Source organism: Dermacentor variabilis, chromosome 7 (genome assembly GCF_050947875.1).
Source record: "Dermacentor variabilis isolate Ectoservices chromosome 7, ASM5094787v1, whole genome shotgun sequence".
In the NCBI taxonomy this organism is placed as follows: Eukaryota; Metazoa; Arthropoda; class Arachnida; order Ixodida; family Ixodidae; genus Dermacentor; species Dermacentor variabilis.
The window spans coordinates 122,441,681-122,463,155 of record NC_134574.1 but is presented as its reverse complement, the minus strand read 5'-3'; the positions used below and the strand labels follow the sequence as shown (position 1 = coordinate 122,463,155).

The 21,475-nt window shown below is 43.7% G+C and overlaps 1 long non-coding RNA gene and 1 pseudogene across 1 annotated transcript; both read left to right on the top strand.

Annotated features, from left to right (window-relative positions):
• Positions 1–502: 502 nt before the first annotated feature.
• LOC142587857 (uncharacterized) lies at positions 503–20,976 on the top strand. Its single transcript, XR_012829628.1, has 4 exons — positions 503–556; positions 5,653–5,745; positions 11,946–12,047; positions 20,840–20,976. It is a non-coding gene; the product is annotated as an uncharacterized LOC142587857 (long non-coding RNA).
• LOC142589104 (U2 spliceosomal RNA) lies at positions 11,530–11,702 on the top strand (annotated as a pseudogene).
• Positions 20,977–21,475: the final 499 nt, after the last annotated feature.

Genomic DNA, 21,475 nt, shown 5'->3' with positions numbered 1-21,475 from the left:
CTTCCGGGATCAGTCATGTCCACTGTTGGATATTACCTTTCATAATTCTGTAAACACAAGTTTATTACTGTGTAACTAATCATGTGTGTTGTTATGTTGTTTTGGGTAATTGCTCGACTTTTTGTTTAATGGCCTGTAATGATACCTTCTCATCGTTCCAGCTAACAATGTATTAATAGAACCAAACCTGCATAGTGAATTTTTCAGTATCTTCCATTGGCCTCTTTATTCCCTAAGGCACCTAGTGGCAATACGTATGAATAAATGAATAATTAAAAATTTCTTTATATGTAAAACAGTGACTTGGCGCTTTTTATGAGCCAGAAAAGTTAACGTGATTGAAAATACTTCCGGCAATGTCCCATAGTTAGGACGTTTTCAATGAGGACTGAAACTTTCAGAGCGTGTTGGAAGTGATATCGAACTGCAGTTACGAAGAGCAGGCATCACCTACAATAATATTCTGTTTATTTTCAGGCAAGCGTGACATGCAAGGGCTTTCTTTCGACAATCACATTGCTAATGCTACTAAAGCTTATCGAAACAGGAACATTAAGTAAGTGGAATTGTCATATAAAACGTGGTATTAGGAATAAAAACATTAAACATCACTTTGTCGCCCAACATGAGTGCCTGACAACAGGGTCATAAATGAAATACGGTGAGGTTATGAATGTTTAATTCATAGAGTGTCCTTACCGGCACGAAAATGACATGCTGCAAAAACTAAATACGTTAGAATGTTTCTTAAAGACTGCTTATCACGTCCGTTGCAAATAAAGCACCTTGCGCAGTGGCTAAGAGTTGTTCGTGCCTCTTTAAGTCTGCTTGAGGTTAAAACATACAAAGAGTGATCTATAAAAATTTAGGTGAATGTGCTTTTACGTACAATAATGCGTTACATAAGTTGGCTAGTGCATGAAGACTAAGTCAGGCAAGAAGAATACCGAAAAATGTGCCAAGTCATATGTTTGTGGGTTCAATAGCAATAATGTCAATATTTAGGATCTAGACGCTTAACAACCGACATTTAATATTATGGAACGGGTTTCATTGCAGTGGCAATTACCTTTAATGTACAACTACCTTTAAAAACAAATTGGAAACACGCGTGAGCTAGGTAAGATTTATATGCACCGGAGCTATAGAGTCCGCATACTTAAAATACGGTAAGATGTTAAGATTATTTTGTTTAGCAATTTTTCAAGGAGCTTCCACATTGTCGACTGAAAACTTTCTTTAACGAGACATAGATTATTACAAATCAATGAGGTTTTATAAAAAACACATTATTCAATCATTTACATTTTTATGATAGCATTTCCAGTACTTCAGTTTGATGAATGATTCACAAAAGCTTGGTAGCTCTTGCTTTTACCTGTTTTGACGACTTATGTTACAGACTGTACAATCTGCAGAATACAATTCATGCGTCAATATTTTAGTGCAATTAGAATTCCTCGCCTACTTCAGCCGCTTTGAGGCTGCCTGCATATCTATCTATCTATCTATCTATCTATCTATCTATCTATCTATCTATCTATCTATCTATCTATCTATCTATCTATCTATCTATCTATCTATCTATCTATCTATCTATCTATCTATCTATCTATCTATCCATCTGTCCATCTATCTATCTATCTATCTATCTATCTATCTATCTATCTATCTATCTATCTAGTCATCCATACAGTTGTCTTCCGTCTAACACGACCAGGTGTGTGGTCATGATACCGTTGTATTCGCTCAGTGGTGGTCATTCCAGCTTCGCAATGTAGCTCTTGTCATGCCGTTGTCCTAAAGCCTACTACGTCGACGTTGTCTCATAGCATGGGTCACTAGGTACCTGGACTTGACACCGTTGTAATTATATCGTCCTCATTCAAGCTTTGTCACTCGACCGTCGTCATGGCGTCATCGCCACGCTATTGTCGTCGCAGAGTCCTCGCGCATTTGTTGCCATACTGTCGTGGTGATGCCTTTGAGGTTACATCGTGGTCATTTCAAATTTCATCATCTGACTCTCGTCATGTCATCGTTGTCACGGCGTCGCTGTCATTGGGCCATCATGGTGCATTTGTTATTGTACGGTCATCAAGATGCGGCAATGCTCATTTAACCTTCATTATACCAGTTTAGTCATTTAAGCTTTGTCATATTTCGGTCACCTGCTATCGTCGCCATAACATTGTCATCATGCACATGATCTGGATGGCTACGTCCTCATGCCACAGTCGTGTTTCCAGCTTCGTCATTTAACTCTCGTAATATTATCGTCATCATTCCTTCTATGCCGAACATTGGCATAATTTGCCTAGAACTTCGGGCCACTAGGTGTTTTCGCATGGCCATGAAGCTTTCCTAGCCGTTCCATCGTCATCATTAGAACTTTATCACCTTATTCATGCCACCCCATCTTCGGCATACATACGTCATACAATAGTTGCCATAACCTCATTGTAATTCTGTTGTGGTCACTCCATCGTGATCACTTCTGCTTCGTCATGCAGTTCTCGTGTTACCGTCATCTTGACGCCATTGGTGCTTATGCATCATTGTCATGCAGTCGTTGTCACGCATTTGTTGTCATGCCGTCGTCGTAATGCTGTCGTAGTCGTTGCATCACCATCATTCCACCTTTGTTATCTCAATCTCGCCATGCCGTCATAGTCATACAATCGACATGCATCTGTTTTCATAATGTCATTGTGACGCTGTCGTGGTCCTTCCGTCGTTTCCACTCCGGCTGCGTCATGCGGCTCTCGACATGCTGTCATTGTGGTGGCATCTTTGTGAGGGTGTCATCGTTACCAGTAGTCGTCACGTATTCTTTCTGATAACATTGTCGCAATGCAGTCGTGCAAGTTCCATCGTCATAGTTCTTGCTTTGTTATCAGACTTTCGTCATGTCCTCACGCTGTTCTTTGACCCTCCTCATTACGTCAAAAATGGCAACTCTCTCTCTCGTCATGGCGTCGTTATTATACTGCACTCGTCTTTCCATTGACATAATTCCATATTTATCATTATGTCGTAATTACGCAGTCGTAATTTACTTGTGATCATGCCACTGCCGTGACATCAATCGCCATTGTTGTGGAACCGCTAGACAGTTACCTAAATGCACCTGTTTCCTAATATTGTCGCAATTCCACCACGCTTATGCTATCGTGGTGATTCGCAATTCGGGACCCAGTTGTCATAATCGTGTCCTCGTCAAGTGGTCGTCGTCATCTGAGCTTTTCTGTCCTATCGACATCATTGAACATTTGTTTTTCTATCACCTCACTGCGCCATTATACAGTGGTCGTCAGGCCTTCATGCTCACTGGCGACTTTAGCAAGCGAGTGCTACAGCAGTATATTCGCCAATACGGCAGACAGTTCATACTGTCTATGGCCGTAGCAAGAAAAATACCAGAATTACCTTTCATTCACTTGAATCAATGTTACCAAAATTAATAAACTTGACTGGCGTAGTATGTGTTAGTACATATTTTCTGTGCTAAAAGCATTACTGTCGTCAGTAACTGTGAGATGGGTTCTGCCTTATTTTCTTTTAAAGCGATTACAATTCTTCGCTCGATTCAGGCATTTTGAGCCCATTTATCTATTTATCTAGCCTCTTACGCCAACATAGCGGCCCAAGTCGTCTTCAAGCTAGGGTGATTGGGAATGATATCATGGTCGTGACGCCATGGCGGTCATCCATCGCTGCCATTCCAGCTTCATCTGAGTTTTGTCATGCTGTCGACATCGCGCCTACTACGCTGATCAAAAGACCTACGATATATAATACCTTGGGCCACTTGGTATGGGCTCGTGATTGGGACGCCCTCCTATTCCTGCACATTCCTCATTCCACCTATGTCAATCACCTTTCGTCATCACACTGACCACGTGCCATCGCGATTACGCATTCGTTTTGCATTAGTTGTCGTATACCAGTGGTGGCAATACAATTGTCATTATGATGCTCGTGTGCCTATTCTACCGTCGTCACTTCGGCTTCGCCATCTGACACTCGTCATGCCATCCTCCTCAAGCCAATATGGATATCGCGTTGTCTTCATGCATTTGTTGTCCTACCTTCGTCGTGATACTAATAGAGCATCTCGATCCCCGTCATTCTTCTCTATCTTCGCAAAGCGACAGTTTCAAACATGGCAGCCTATGCGTCGAGTTAGTATGCAGGTACTTTAAGGCAGTTGGCTGCTATAAACATGCTCTTAAGAGTAGGCAATTCAAATAATGGTTCCAATACGGCGCATCATGCAGAACTGGCGCTGACAAAACTCTTATGACTGTTTATTACACGTGCATAAATACACAAATTAAGTGTACGGAGAAAGAGGCGTTCCTGTAGGTATTTATGCGTAACGCGGAGTATATGGGTTGGTCTTCTGCTGGTGGAGAATTTTTTCTTTTGTAACTTTTTGTAGCATCTTTACTTATTTGAGGCAGCCTGACACAGTATTCATATTCTTTTTATCGCAGCATGTTTATCGCTACATATCCTTTATGAACCGAAGTGCGGAAATTTCTCGCGTTTTCCTTCGCTTCTTCATCTATTCGGTGACAACTCTCAATACGTTTTTTCACTAAAGGGTATTCTTTACATCCACCAAATTCTAATAAATTGCCTGTGTCAGGTCACATAGGTACAATTCATGATCTACGTTACTGTATGAGGCGGCTATTCCTTGTACGAGAAATCAAAGCTAACCTAATTACGCTTATTACCATTTATTTATTACCAGACAGCACACATTTCAATCTGTGAATTATAGCCGGTGAGTTCACAAGGGGTATCCAATTGCAACGAATTCTCAAGACTGCACCACTTTCAGCATATTCACTTTCAAAATGTCTGAAGAAATGCACTAGTCTTCCAGTTATTATTGTGCATCAATGCATAAAATAGCGTTTTCTTTAATATGTTACTAGGACGCTAATGCATTTTGTCAGACAACTTGTTAAATTCGTAATAATTTAGTAATTTGCGTCATTATGTGAAATATTCAATGAATCAATGTTTTTTATCGAAGTAATGGCCATCTGTTCATGTAATTTAGATATCCGGAACAGGAAACTTTTGAAAGTTTCTTCCGGCTGGAAAACGTTGTATATATTGCCTGTCATAGTTAAGGTTTTCATTGGTAAAATTCAATTCACTCAGGCTTACCAAGTATATTGTCATTAGTGAATGAGACTGACGTATTACAATTTATTCTGTAGACAAGAAGAACCTTAGCAAACGAAATAGCAGCACATTCGACATACAACTACAAGCTGAAGGGAAACGTGCAAGGAGAACGCATGTGTGTATGTATATATATGATTCAAGGAAAAGTTCTGTAGGTCCGTGGCACATGTAGTTGAAGAAACAAAGGAGCGCACTTAATGTTTTAACGCTGAAACTTCAAAACGTTAAAAGCTGCAATGTTCGTAAGTGTGCTGCTTCGTTTTTTCAACTATATAAATGTATATATATATATATATATATATATATATATATATATATATATATATATATATATATATATATATAGAGAGAGAGAGAGAGAGAGAGAGAGAGAGAGAGAGCAAGCACAGGGAAAGCAGGGAGGTCCTGAATGTAGAATAAACTTACGTGGTGCTTCTTTTTCAGCGGCTGCGCAATGTCGTCCTGATTGCTATAGTAAAGAACACCCTTACGCTTATTGCTACTACGACGGACAGAGACCTTGCGGGTGCACCTGTGGTGAGACTTCCACGACATTCTAACTGTGTGACACCTTTCGTACGTGAGTCATCATCCCTTTCAGCATATTCAGCGTCCATTTCAACACGAGCGCCACTGCCACCGCCGCTTATACAATCTCGTTTCCGCCAGTCGCATGCTGTGCCTGCAACATTCCTAATTTCATTCTCTATTGTGAACAATGACATTTTCCTACTATGTCAACCTATTGTGTTGACTAATAATTGGCCAGCCATCTAGCCTTGCACAACTTTTCGACTTCTTGTACACATTAACATAATGCCACATATATGTCTTCGCTCCGTTTGCTTTCTTCAAAAATCCCTACCTATCTCTTAATCTTACACCAAATATTAGTATTCCACCTGTTCCTGCATAGTTGCTCAGTTTGCCTCGTAGAACGCGTTTTCATTTGCTTACTTAAGATATGCCCAAGATTTAGTCATGCCTAGTAAACACACTTGCAAGGCACACATTCTGCACAGAGTGTAACGTTTTCAGAGCCTGATTAGCAGAAGTTCAATACTTCAAACTTACCAGTGAGCTTTCTGTGCTCCCTCGCTTCACAATTTGGAAGCCTCAACACAATCGCGTTGTCATGCTTCAAAACAAAGACTTGGTTTCTTTCCATGGTGCCCCGCGGGGGCGTCTGCGTCAGCAGGCGTTTGTTGTGTTGCGACACCACGTACCCGAGCACACGAGGGTTGGACCCGTCCGCGTGTAGCCGTGCGCGGCTTAGCCGTGTCTGGGGAAAAGGGCTTCCTGGGGGTTGAGCCGATGCTGGGTGTTTGGACCTTTAAGGCCCCCCGGCGGAGGCAACACACCCCTTTCGACTCTGCTTCACATAGACGGCACCCCCGGACTGACCCACACGGGGGAAATCGGTAGTTGCCTTTTCCTGTCTCTCTCCCTCTAGCCTTCGTCTTTCTCTCACTTTTCATCTTTCCTGTCTTCTCCTAGCTTCCGCTTACTTCCAATTTTTCCAGGCAGCAAGGGTTAACTTTGTGTGAATAGCCAACCTAGGTTATTTTATATTTGGTTATAGTGGTAACGTATAGCTGGCGTTTGCACGCCGTGTTTCACGGGTCCTGCAGCGTTCCCTTGTAGGACTCCACGGTGGGTGGCTGGCGTTACTGCCGAAATCTCACATATCTTTATGGCTTACTCCTTCCCCCCACTCCCTGAGGGCGCACCGATGAACTATTCCAATTTTTTGGTCGGCAAAAAGAATCTTTCCCTCGTTTTCACATCATCCATTCTGAAAAACCAGCTAAACCAGTGCGAACAATTTCAACATTCCTGTATCGAAGTCCCTTACCGAAGTTTTTGGCCCAGGTTATAAGGCGTCGAGGATGGTTAGCGGTGACCTCCTCTTGGAGCTCCGCGATCAGAAACAATTTGAGAAACTGCCTAAACTAGTATCATTTGGGGAGACCCAAGTACTAGTAACACCGCACCGTACGATGAGTACCACCCGCGGAGTTGTCTCGGACGATGATTTGCTGAAGCTCACTGAGGCTGAACTCTTGGAGGGCTTCAGTGAACAAAAAGTTTTAAATGTCAATAGAATCAAGATGAAGCGAGATGGTAAAGAAATTGCAACCAAACACCTAATACTCACCTTTAATTCAAGCGTCCTGCCCGAGTCGATCGAGGCCGGGTGCATCAAGCTCCATGTAAGACCGTATGTGCCAAATCCCCTGAGATGTTTCAAATGCCAACGTTTTGGCCACAGCTCGCAGAGCTGCCGAGGCCGCCAAATATGTACGAAATGCAGTGCCCATGAACACACGTCTGAAGCTTGCAAGAACTCTTTGCATTGTGTAAACTGTGATGGAGAGCACGCCGCGTACTCGCGGTCGTGCTCGTCTTGGAAAAAAGAAAAAGAAATTGTCACGATCAAAGTCAAAGAAAATATATCGTTTAAGGAGGCACGTAGGCGGGTGGCATACCTGCCTAAGAACACATTTGCCGAAGTGGCGCGTCAAGGGGCAGCGCCACAACGGTCTGCGGCGGCTAACCGTCCCACATCCAGTGAGGCTGCAGTGACGCCATCCGCCCCCCTGGCGGCTGTAGCTAGCGCTGCTACGCCAACCCAGTAGACGGCGCCATCTACCTCCGGGCAGGTGACCTCAAAGGCCTCGTCCAACGTGCCGAGGCCTTCACGCCAAACAAAGCGCTCGGAAGAGCGTGTGCCAGCGCCTCGCTAGAGGCGATGGACACAACCACCAGCAAGACGGCGCCACCAGCACCTAAGGAGCGGCGAGGCACTCTCGATCGCTCCAAAAGAGACAAAACTCCCGTCACGGCGCCTGAAAAAGGCCCATGAATTAATCCTTATCTCTTAAACACACAGCACCCTACACTTTATCGTAATGGAAACACAAATATCGCAGTGCAATGTACGAGGACTTTTACGTAACCTCGACGACAATAAAGAACTGTTACACAAACATAATACAAGGTTGCTGTGTGTTCAAGAGACACATCTGAAACCCACACAGACAAACTTTTTACGTCAGTACATAATCTATTGCAAAGACCGCAACGAGGCTGACGCCTCCGGCGGTGTTGCAATATTTGCGGAAAAATCTGTAGCTTGTCAACAGATTGCGCTCCAGACGCCTCTTGAGGCCATATCGGTTCGGGAAATCCTTTTTAACAGACTGGTGACTGTGTGCTCTTTATACATACCACCTAACCGTCACCTGAAAAAAAAAATGATTTCCATAACCTAAATAATCATCTTCCTGACCCCTACATACTCGTGGGTGATTTTAATGCCCACAACACGATGTGGGGAGATTGGCGATGCGACGCGAGAGGTCGATTAATTGAAAATTTTCTTTTGACCTCTAAGGCCTGCCTTTTTAACAAGAAGGAGCCGACGTGTTACAGTGTCCAACACAACACATATTCAGCAATAGATATATCAATCAGTTCTTCTTCCCTTCTGCCTCATCTAGAATGGTCCGTCATCAGTAAATTGTATGGAAGTGACTACTTCGCCGTAATTTTAAACCTGACAACTTTGCATGAGAACTTTCCGCATATTCCTCGGAGACTCATGCATTTTTTTGAACTCAACAATATACTTGATCCGTATGAGTGTGGCTTCAGAAAAGGCTTGTCGACAACAGATCATCTTGTACGCATTGAAGGATCAACCCCCACAATATTTCTTCTACTAGTTCTTCTACTCACCCTGCATGTGAGTGGCACGGAATTCCAGGTTCTCCCTTGCCCGGAGTTCGTCGAGGGACGCGGGACCGCGTGTCACCAGACTCAAACTGGCGTAGCGACGGTGGCGAACGCGCGGCGGGCGCTCTCCGGGCGAGGCGGAAACAATCTTGTGCTGCGAGAGCCTCTTCTCGCGCACGGGTAGAAGGCCAAGGAGCAGCGGAAAAAGCGATGATCGTCCGAGTCGAAAGACAGCAAGCCCTGCCCTTCCTTACTCCACCGCCGCCGGCGATCTCCGGGAGAACTCCTCCTGGCGTCTTCCCGGCGTCTCCTCTGCGTCTCCTCTCTTCTGCCAGCGCACCACGCTTTTTAACGCGATAGCGTTAAGGAGCTCGTGTCGCAGAAAAGCCGGTGTCATCGGTGTCGGTGTCGGCGTCGGCGTCCGCGGCGTTGGCCGTGAGCGATAAATCACGGCAGGCACTTCATAAATAAAAAGCACCTTCCAAGATGGGCTGGGTGGGAATCGAACCAGGGTCTCCGGAGTGCGAGACGGAGACGTTACCACTGAGCCACGAGTTCGATGCTTCAAAGCGGTACAAAAGCGCCTCTAGTGAACGCGGTGTTGCCTTAGAAACGAGCTGTTTCTAAGGCTCAGGCGTGCGTCGCTTGCTCAGGCGCACATTTCGTTGTCGCGCCGAACGCTGCGTTGCTCGACGCTCACCGCGTCCGATGCGGGGCGCGTAGTCGCTGCGCCGTAGCCCATTGTCTTACACCCCTTGGCGGGTCGACGGGAACGCTGTCGCGTTACACTCTTGAAGGCGAAGCTTAAGCGTCCTCCAATTTTTCTTCTCTCTGGCCGATTAGGCGTTCTCCGATCGGCTGCCTGACGCCCCATGGTCTTTCCTAATTGGTTTGCTTTTTTTTCTTTTAGCTGTTTTTCTTCCGTCGCGCGTTCACGTGCCGGACACTCTTCGGCGTTGTCGTTTTTCTCCTTCCAGCACGGAATTTGCCTCGGCGCGCGCACTCCTTGTTGTCTGCTCCTGAGCGTCCCGATCACCGCACCATGTCGCGCACCACACATCACACATATTCATGACGAGTATGAAAATGTAGGCTATTGCACGCATACGGAAACACAGCCTATGAGAGGTTAGGCAGAATTTCGCCGCACATCGTGATTGTTACTGCTTTCCACAGCAGCGCAGGCTCAACCATTATGCACTAGAATAGATCCATGCCCTTTGAGATGACAAATCAAAGCCTGCCACAAATATATAAGCACACGCCATCCATGGCTATCAGTTGTGGTCTCTGGCCAATCAGCCGCAACAGCGCCTTCCAGCTCTTACCCACGTCAGCTCGAGAGGCACATACATAATTATGTTAATAAGATCTGCATCCCTATTGTAGAGATTTCTTATGATGGTGGTCATCTGTAATAGCTGTTTAGGTTTTGTGAATCGACTTATGCTTACTATTGGCGAAGGGATGCAGTTCGCACCTGTGCTACCCTTACATATGCTTATTTTTTTCATACAGCGTTCGTTTTTGCAGCGACGGGTATCGCAAGCTTACTGATGTCATGAACACTTTCAGCTTTGTGGATATGCTTTTGGCGTACGATTTTTCTTGCGCCAAAATTTTCTCGTCAGTTCGCTTAGTGGATTCCGCCCCAGATGCGCTCATCTGACTTTGAACTGCTGTGCTCACAGCTTCGAAGGGTTATAAAAAATTCATTATGCTTCATTCTCGCATGCTCAAATAGTTTCTTAGTTGGTTTAGACTCTATCGTGCGATGTGTCTCCTTCTGTGACACGAGGTTTAATATCTTTACTTTACCGTGTTACTATGAATTCCGTCAACGTAATAATTGCTAATTAGTTAGTGTCGTTCCCGTTTTGTGCATTTAGAGTCAATGCTGTTTTGAAAGCTACCACCGTTTTCGCATGTGTAAGCAACGCCCTGCCAAACGAATGGAGAGAAACACTACACTTGGTAAAGTTTTGTTCCTAAATATGAGCGATTTATGGTATGTGAATGCAAGGCAAATAAGCAAGGGTAATAATAATCAGCATGCTATTTTAAACGACATCTTACATTAATGTGATCTGCCGCATCTGCGCCTGGTGGCAAAAGCGAGACGCACATTTTGCAAGGACATTATCAGCAGCGGATGCAGTTCCCCTTAGGATTTTAGCGTTACGCTAAAGTTACGCGAACTTGGGACATTCCCGTAAGCCTTCCGAGCGAAAATGTTAACTGGTGCTGTGCCAAGCCGGACGACCGCTTACTTCCAACTGAGAATTTATTGTTTGATACAGAGGCTCATAAAGAAAAAACGCAGAAGGGTAAACTCATGAGCAATTCAACTCTATGAAGGTGAATGACCAGCAAAGCTGTGTAGCGCATGACCCACATATTTTTTCATTCTTTTTTGTATGATACGTTCTCGTGAATGACGGGTCTGCCACCCTGAGGAGCCCGAGCAAAGCAGACACGCGTAATGTTTCGACGAGACTGCCAGCACGGGAGAGAGAAAGGATAGGAAAGTAGATCCGCAAGCGCTGGCAACGCCGGCAAAGAGAGGGTGGTGCAAACGCAGACATGGCCGACGCGTGTCAAAGTGTAGTATCTGTCCTGATCAGCCTAATACGAGTTATATTTGAACCCAAGATATTAAACATACGTTTGTAAGCTGGTGGAGTGCCTGAAGCCTCCTTCAACTCCACCGCGGGTAGGCCTGGTATTGCACTAACTTTGGGATCGGCCCACGGCCATACGGAGAAGAGACCGAGGGTCGCAACTCACAGCTGTCTCACAGCTCCACTGCAACCAAAATAGTGGACGCAGTCAGTGCTGGAAGATAACTGCGCATTTTGAATATATTCTACATATATTTCGAAAACAGTATTGTGCTATAGAGTACTGCAAGAGGGGAACATTTTCGTATCATCAAGGTGTTATGAATATACTTGTTCCACTACAGAATATAATGTCATAAGAATATGTTTCTTTTGTAGTTAGTGCTGGTGCCCCTTGTGTGCCTCTGCCGGGCTATCACTGCGACAGTAACAGTACCGAAAGATGCGAAAAAGGAAAGGAGATGTGCGTGTGCCGTTGTGGTGAGTAGTTTGTTGGTAATTGGACCACTGCAATTTTTTGTACGCTTCTTGCGTAGAGTGCACGTTAGCGAGCACTGTACACAGTGGCGAATAGGTGTATAAATGCAACGTAAAGCTTCAGACGTGCATAACAAAACATAAATATGGGGAAATGAGCTGTACAACTTTTTTAGCCACAAACGAATCAATTCCCCAAATACTGAATCCAAGAGAACTATTTAAAGAAATGTTTGTTTTCCTTAATCTAAATATGTAAATGATACGATAAATGCAAATTAATATGAACCAGAAACAAATAGCCGGCCGCAAGTTGCTTTGATCCAATAACCTCTTCATTACGCATGCGTTGCGCAACTAATTGTGCGGCAGCGGCTCTCCCGACTCAACTGTACTAGGCAACTTTGTTTGCAAGTTATGACCAGGGTCCTTATATAACCACGCAACTGTTAACCAACGCTACTCAGCGTCATCTCAAGGTCAACAGTTAACCAAGTCCACTCATGATACCAAAGCTGGCAGGCTGGAGACAGTCGTTTACGACGAAAGAGAAAAATCGTGCGGATGCAACACGCTGTCATAATCGGTGTAAGTGAAGCTCTCCGTTCTGTCTACTCGCAGCGGCGATAATGAACGGTGATGTTGACAGCGAATGTTTAGTTTCTTCAGTGTTTAGTTCAACACTATGGGTGAGTTGACGTCAATTGTTACCTTGCGTGCACCACTGCTGTTTGTTTGCATAGTCTGCGTTGTCCACAGAACACACAGCGAGACATATTCGCTTGAGGCGTTGTTGTGCGCCCTTATTCATTAGCTTCGAGAAGGTTGACATTGCTATCTGCTTGATACGGCACATAACATCGTGGAAGGAGTGTTAAACTATAGTTGAAATATAGGGCAATGATGAGGGTCAACTTTCCCGGATATTATGAACAAACGCACAACAACGCCTCAAGCAAACACGTCTCTCTGTGTGTTGTGTGGATTACGCAGACAAACATCAGTGTTGCACGCAAGGTAACTTTTCCCCTCGACTCATCATTCTTGTATTAGACTGAACGATAAAGACATTACACATTAACCAGCAACATTACCTCTGATTACCGTCAATAAAGTAAACAGCATACAAATCTTCGCTTACATCGATTCCCACAGTGCGTGGGATCCGCCAATATTTATGACAGGAGAGCCATTTGGACACATCACCACCTTTTCTCTATAGGTGCTTTCTTTCTACCCATGCTCATACATCAAGCACAGTGAAGCTGTATACCTCAATAGTCGCATTCTTACGAAATTATAGTAATTTTTGTATCACTGCTCGAATACTATCGGTGACCTCGTAGACGCTTTGCGTTAGGCAGTACAATTTTTAAGCATGAAATGCTTTTAGCTTTCCTTGTCAGTGACTATCAAGTGACCTTCAGTCGAAAGTCACAGCAATTTTCCGGGTACTCAAATGAGAGCATCCGGGCAAACTGCGAGAACAAAACGAGATTCCCGCCACCCTTTTTACAGAAATCCATTGCACACGCTAGTTGCTCCCAGTCAAGTTGGAAAAGATATTGCTTCCGAGTTCTTCGTGTTTTTTCACAATACGACTGAAGCTGTAACTTCTAGCACGCTACAGGTACATGCAGGACACCATTTTGATACTTTGGACCATTTCCAGCTGGTTCTTTATATCCGCCCTCAGAAGAGTGACTAGCCTTTTCGGTTAGAAATTAAAAAAGAAAAAAAAATGCACAAAACCCTTTCACCCCAAATCATTTCTTCGACACAGTATGTACTTTCTTCAATGGCCATGGTGTTTTCGGACACGTTGAAAGTAAATCAATTCTCCTTGGGTGGTGTCGGGGGCCAATGTGTCGATGTCCCGCTCACAGTTTCCCGGGGCATAAATTTTCATACAAGAAGCTGCAAGAAGGTCGGTTGAGAGAGCATGAGAATGATGGGTAGTGCATGAATTTGCGTACACTTTGCCCTTCTGGCTTTAAACTGCTTCGTGAGTTGGCAAACTTGTCATATTAACTGAATACTGCGTTATAGATAACTGTATAAACAATAATAAAATTGTCGCCACCGCAGGATTCAAACCCAGGACCTATAAAGCAGAAGCCAAATGTTGAAGCGACTATGCAATGCACACATGCGTATGGATGCGGCATGGAACACCCTTCATAATTTATCGTCAGCCAGACAGTCCTTTCAGACTCTTGGCACGTTTTGATATGACCACGTCGACAGGGGGAACGGCGGGAATTAGTGGTTGCCTTGCGTATTCGCACAGTGTATTGCCTTCTGTATTTCGAAAAGTGGATCTTGATTTGAAATTTTGGCCAATGGAGGCAGCTAACGAGCAATAAACAAAGCCACAATAACTTCTGAAGCCACAAGCACAAACCTGAGACAAATCCATGTACTTACCATTATTAAAATTGTGGCTGTACGATCGCAGCGGCATTATTTCCTGCAGCAAATATTGCCGAAAATTATATGCACCGGCAGGGCCGGCAATGTTAGGCTATATCTGGAGCGCGTGGCATTCCCGGCAGACACGTCGACGCCGGCGCAGCGAATGTGACATGGCCTCGGGACATGGTTGGGACGCTGGTCACTGGACAACACGAACGCCTAGTGCTTGTTATGCCACTCATAATAATGGTACATTCGGGATGTGGTTTTCAAGTGCTCCGGAGCAGTCCGACAACGTGTATTACATTTGGCGGATTGAATTTTAGTACTCTGAACCCATTCGGTTGGTTGTTTCGGAGTGGCACGCACCAGCTCCGAGCGCTAGGAGGCGCGCCTAGTTCCCACCTAAAGTGCGACCGATATCTGGTGAAATTCTGTTCACGTGGCTTCTGTAGCTTCCGTTGTTAGCGTGACGTAAGCCAATGCGTTATGTCGGCTAGAAGAGACAGGGAGGCGTTAAAACCCACCGCTCTGACCTTGCAGTGATTCACTCGAAGCAGTGGTGTTGCTGTCGGCGTGGTAGTTGCTCGCGGCGTGCCCAGCAATGCATGCGCGCCGTACGTTGCGGCACTTTCCGCAGGTGCAAGTTACGTCAGCATTGATAAACAGTATAGTTGCCTTTCACAATATAAGCCTATAGTGCTCAACAACTTCTCAACGCTGTGTCAGCCCGAAATATACTACAGCCAAAGCAACTAGTCCCTATTAAACTTTACCATATCTCTCGGCGAAGCATGATTCGAAGGTACAGAATTTTAATGCAGTAGCATTAAGGAGGCAAAAGTACCAGAACAGTGCATGAAAGCAAAATAAAAGCGCGAAAGAAACCAGGAGGAGACAAGTACACAGGACCGGCGCTTACAAATTCTCGCTTCACGCGGGAAGCCACAACCCGCAAATGGCATGTTGCGACAGTGATAAGGTTGACGAGGATAATGGCTCTGTTGTGCTTGGCTTATGCCGCTAATAAAAAGCCCAGTGTAGTATATTGTTTAGCAGAACATTTTAGTAGAATATGGCTTCGTAGAACTCGCAGATGGAAATGTTTAATAAATTATGTACGGTTCGTTCTTTAGCTGCAGCAAATTTTTTTAAATATTACCTATGTGAGAAGCACAATTCTAACCCTTGATCTAAATTACTCGCAGAAGTGGCCATTGCCTCTACGAGAAATGAAGATGTTCAATGGAATAATTAACCCAATTATGCTTATAAACTTTTCTTTATGATTTACTTTACGCTTCATAATTCGAATGGCCTGACGAAATATTTTGGCATTCCAGTTGCTTGTTTAAAAGAAATCGCTGTTTCATGCATTCAAGCAGAAAAGTAACTGGAACACCAATGCATTTCAACGGACAATATGAAAACTAATATATCAGAAGGGGGGCGGTCCAGTTAACTGGTTCCAAGCGGACACGCCGTGCGAACTCAGCGGCTGTTATTCGTAGTTTGAAATATGTGGCGTAAAGTAATTAATTAAAAATGTAATTGGCGTAATTGATTGAGTGAATTGATTCGTTTAAAGACGGAAAATAAAATGTACATATTAAGACAGGGGAAATTTCAAACTTCATCATGTGCTATTCTAAATGCTATACTTATACTTGTTCAATTCTTATTGAGCTAACATTGACACACATATAAACTTTCCTGCTTGTTCGCGTCTATAATGGGCTCAGCCCGATGACTTATTCTAAGTACGAACAGTACGGAGCAAAACTTGAGTTGTAGGCAACCGCGCCGTGCGCAGTCACATGACAGCTTCGAATCATTACGTTACTCCTGAGACTGTTCTTCCCATTCGTTCTCTCTCTCAATCACAAGACATAATCTACTATGGCACTAACTACGCGACCATGTGCTAGAAACATAAAATATGGCATTCAAGTGAAGAATGATGAAAACTACCGTTCAACATGTGCCTAGAAAATGTAGGTAAAATAACCTTTCCTGCCTTGCAAACAATTTACTTTGTCATAACACTGGTCCATATTGATGTGGACGAACAAGAAGCATTTTTCGTACACACAGGTGAAACAATAGTAGCCAAAAAAAAAACGGGACTATTGGAAGATTCCATACTAACTCCAGTTGCTACAAACTAGAGCAAATGCTACGGGGATCACAGCTCCTCAGCTTTTGTTCTGAGTTTAATCTCTTCAGCTTGCCCGCGAAGTGCTACAAACGTCGTATCTTGTTCAGCGCATGCGATTGGCCGCGTGCGGGTACGCAAACCTCCAAACATCTACCATAGCGCTACAAGCTGTGACTGCTGCCTGGTTTCCACGCGCGAGCTAATCTGCGCCACGTATGCAGCAGGCTCTGCTCACCTAGCGCGCGCCAATCTGGTGACGGAGACGACAGCAACAGCGGTAAAGCAGTAGCGCAGCGCTATATGACTATAAGAATATTTGAATTGCGACATCTTCTCCCTACAAGCGTTAGAATGGAAACGCTCCGCCGGTACGTCCACCATGCACTAGAAATATTAGGGGGTCGCCGATGTAGGAAGACTCGAAACTGCAATTCAGAAGAGCTTGAAACACTTACGTGGTTGGGTGACTATGTTTCCGTAACCTGTAAAATCAACGCCATACAAGTAGAAGGCAGCACACGTGGGCTTACGGTATGTGCGTATGTATGGCATGTATGGTACGGTATGTGCTTATGTGCACAAGTTAATGTATGAGAGAAATACCTCTTGTTAAGCTCACTGTGCTTTTGCAGAAGCTTAACGAGTCAGTGGTCAAAATTTACACTATCTACACAAACCGCACTTAGCGTTTCGTTTTGAAGCAGCTCTGCAAGATTTTAAACCTTGTAACAGGATTGTGGAGAAAACATTTCGTATATGAGCCACTTCTTTAAAGCAATATCAATCATAGTTTGATTCTGTAGCTTCAATTGTGGATGCCAGCGGCCCTGTCTTAAATGCGTTAAAAAATATGGAGCGTGCGATGAAATAAAGTTTCGGGCGTTATTTATCTCACTCTGAAGCTTTCATTGAATCACATAAGAATTTCAAAAATCATCTTCAAGCGCTTTCTGCACCGGGAACACCGTCCTTCGCACAGGTCTTTTGATTTGTCTTGTTCAAAATTGATTCAAGTTTAGTGTATATGGTCGTCTGAACTACAAACATGCTGCTAATATTGAAAGTTTATTAGCTCTAAGATTAATGAGCACTTAAGCACAATCTGAAGTGCTTGAACAACAAAAATAAAAGCGCAACATATGCTTTAGAACACAGTGTATATTTAAGCTATCCATGAACCACCGGAAAATAACGAAGGCACGATAAAAATCGTCTCTTTCTGCCACATACAGTACTCCATTAGGTGTGACACCGAATGTGCTACTACTTAAATTCAGGTCACGACGAACTCACAGTACTTCTCGCGCATGTCCTGCTAGCGCGGAATGTCTAGCGAAGAGCTATTCAAGAAATATTTTTCGGATATAAGCCGATTACATGCTGTACTCAAATTTAATTGCTGAAGCGCAGCCTTCACGGGATGCACCCTTCAATAAGCGAACGCACTGAATATCAGTCTCGTGAATGTTCTTCTTATGCTACACAAGATAAAGTATACGCAGATTAACAAACTGCCAGAGTTACCGCCTGGCACTGCAACCATGACTAATATTGAAGTGTAGGAAACTGCGATGGGGCCGACTGGGAGCCAAGAATAAAAGAAATAAAACGGTGAAAGCAGCGGGGACAAAGCCAGAAATTCACGGCTGAAGATCAAGGAAGCTCACGGAGCTGTCTACATGGGTGGAGATAAGATATTTTACACCTATGTTAACCATGCCTGTCTTCCAATGGTGTCATACCTGCTATGCTATCGCATATCATAATATGTACTAGGTCTACCGCACCAGCTTTGCAATAGTGGCTCAGTGATCCATAACTTCCCAGACAATCCGCTCTCTACAATGGGGACGCTGTTTACGTTGCGTTTCGACGCTTGAACATCACAGAACTGCATACAGTTAATCATTGTAAAATATATGGGCCTGCGGGAGAACATTTATCGACAAGACTGTCAGTTTTCAACTTGCGAAAAGCCTTTGGGAGATTCGCTCTGCAGTCAATGATTTCCAAAAAAAATTGGGAGTATTCACCTGACAACAAATTTGATATTAATGCGATTAGCAATACACCAATGCAGTGACGCAGCGTATCATAACTGCAGGAAAACGATGTAGCACGCTTACGGCGTGCTACATCGTGGAAATAATATAAGAACAATATACAGAGTACACGTTATAATTATAATATCTCAGTTAAAACTCGGGAATATTCTCTGCATCCTGGTTGTAACTTTTTGTAAAGGCACTCTATCAAGCTGCCGCTCCCGACGCAGGGGAATTGTGAACGGGGCGCATGCCCAACATCTTGGAGGCAACATACTTCATGCATAACCTTCGCACACTCATTCTGGGGGATTAGCATAGATTGAACTCCTAACATTATTGCATATACTCTGTCAAAGTTGTCTGTCCGGGTACATACATAACAACATCTACCAAAGGACCCATGTTTAATAAGTCCCAGAGAAGCCAGCAACAATATTCGGGCACATACGAAATGTTCCATATTAGCTCGGTGAGACAGCAGCCAATACATAGCATGTGGCTCGTGCTAGTGCACAACTTAGGTCTCTTAGTAAAAGAAGTAAAATGAGACATACCGCAAAGCGAGTAAAATCCTCTAAGAATGTTAACTGCATCAAAAAGTTTATGCAGTCAAGGTGCATACGTCACATGTTTTCAGCGTGGCTGATTCAGTTGGTCCTTCGCAGAATATTTGTTCTGAGATATACAACTGAGTCCCTTTGTCGGACGATTGCCAATCAATAGAGATGAGGCTTTCCAATCTGTGTAGAAGTAATGTCTGCAAGCTGTAGTTAGGATGTCGCATATGAAAACTCGAACTATGGACTAATCGTGATAGCCATCGGACGTTTGTTTGTCACTGACGTCTTACTGAGAAAAATACTTCATCAGTCTAACCACAGAAAATATTCGCTAGTGTTCCATATCGTCCGATTCGACAGATTCGCGGTAATTCCATGGAGCGTGCAACTATAATTCATGGAACCTATAAGTTGAAAGAGTTGACTTAAGTTCGCGAGCAATAAAACAAAAACTCTTCGCCACAGATACCTTTTCACGATAAAAATGTAAATGGGTGAATGGGTAAAGTGTTGCCACTTGTGTGTGCAAATGACAACGTAGCTCGTTTGTTGTCAAATTCAAATTACTCGCACAGCACGTTGAAATTTTTCTGTGATCTATATGTGCATTAGACGACACACTTTTACCATACTTCTGTAACAAATGCCTCACGGAGTCGCCATAAGATTTCTTTAATTTAGCCATTATAGTGAAAGTTATCCCCATACAAACGTCATTTACCATGTTTTGTGGCCGGCGATTGAACATTGGTCACTTGCATCTTCCGAGGTCACGTCGTGTTCTGCTATCTGCTTCTCAATGCGAATTGATAAAATCAATTCCTTGATTATACCTGGCCACGGCGCCATAAGTAGGACAACGTTGCCAGTTAGCTTTAACGCTTTATTACAGCTCATTGCCATATATAAAAAACTGGCATCAACGATGTGACGCAACAGTCACCACGACATTAAGTTTATATACTGCCAAATAGATTATAAAAGTATTTATTTTCCTTAAATTACGGCAATGCTACATTCCATTCAGTGATCTTAGAAGAGTCTAGGTTTGGGCTGGTTGGTAAAACATAGTTACACTGGAACCATATTGCGCAAAGAACAATTCACAAAGACTAGACAGGACAAGCGCTTGTCATGTCTAGTCTTTGTGGATCGTTCTTTGCGCGCTATGCTTGCAGTGATTTCAACCGTATTTTCTTTGTGAATATTTGTGCTTACACATAGGTGCTTGTACTTGTGCATTAATGTTACGAATGATATTTAGAATGTGTCCGTTTGTTTTGTGAAAGAAGGTGATAATAAACATTTATTTACTGTGCAGCGTTTAGTCTGAAATGTACAAAATTGCCTGTTATTATCATGTGCAGTTTCACTTCAGCAACTGCATTTTGCCTGTCTGTGCTAAATATCCTGGATAATTTTATGATTTACCTCTCACTGAAGGATACATATTTAGCCTTCCAGGGCTAAATCAGCTAATTCAGTACACATTTCATGAGCTCCCTAGTCTTTGTTCAAGAATGTAGCAAAAACTGTGGATGGCTGTTTAATTATTTTGCAACCTAAGTTTGTTGAATTACTGAATCTTCTTATGTTGGTTTATGCATTTCACAGAAGAAAGAAAATTACAGTCAAAACTGCCACGCAAGAAATAGGAAAGACCTCCGGAAATCTTTACATAGCACAAGCCTCAAGATATTCTTAAGCCACTCGAAAGTATGCTGGCAGGAATAAACACTTTGACACCTAAATTCAGCGCATTTTACTTAGATGACCTTATCAGTATTACTCATCTGTATATTTTTTCTACGTTTGCCGTAATCGTCGCTGCTGGTATATTTCTGCTGATGGCTATTCACCACACTTCTCGATGACGCCGCAGATTTTCCTCTAGATACTCTTCTACACAACTTTCTTGTCACTTCACCAGCAAAATCTGCAGGCAAAAGGGAGCGTTTTGTCATCTAAAACGCAGCATAGAAGCAAATTACGCACTGCTCCAAGGCAAGTATACGAATGAGCCACTTCAGATATGCCGAAGTTTTCGCGCATTTCGTTCGTGTGTTAATAACAGCAGAAACCGCCGTGGTTGCTCAGTGGCTATGGTGTTAGGCTGCTGAGCACGAGGTCGCGGGATCGAATCCCGGCAACGGCGGCCGCATTTCGATGGGGGCGAAAACACCCGTGTACTTAGATTTAGGTGCACGTTAAAGAACCCCAGGTGGTCGAAATTTCCGGAGTCCTTCTCTA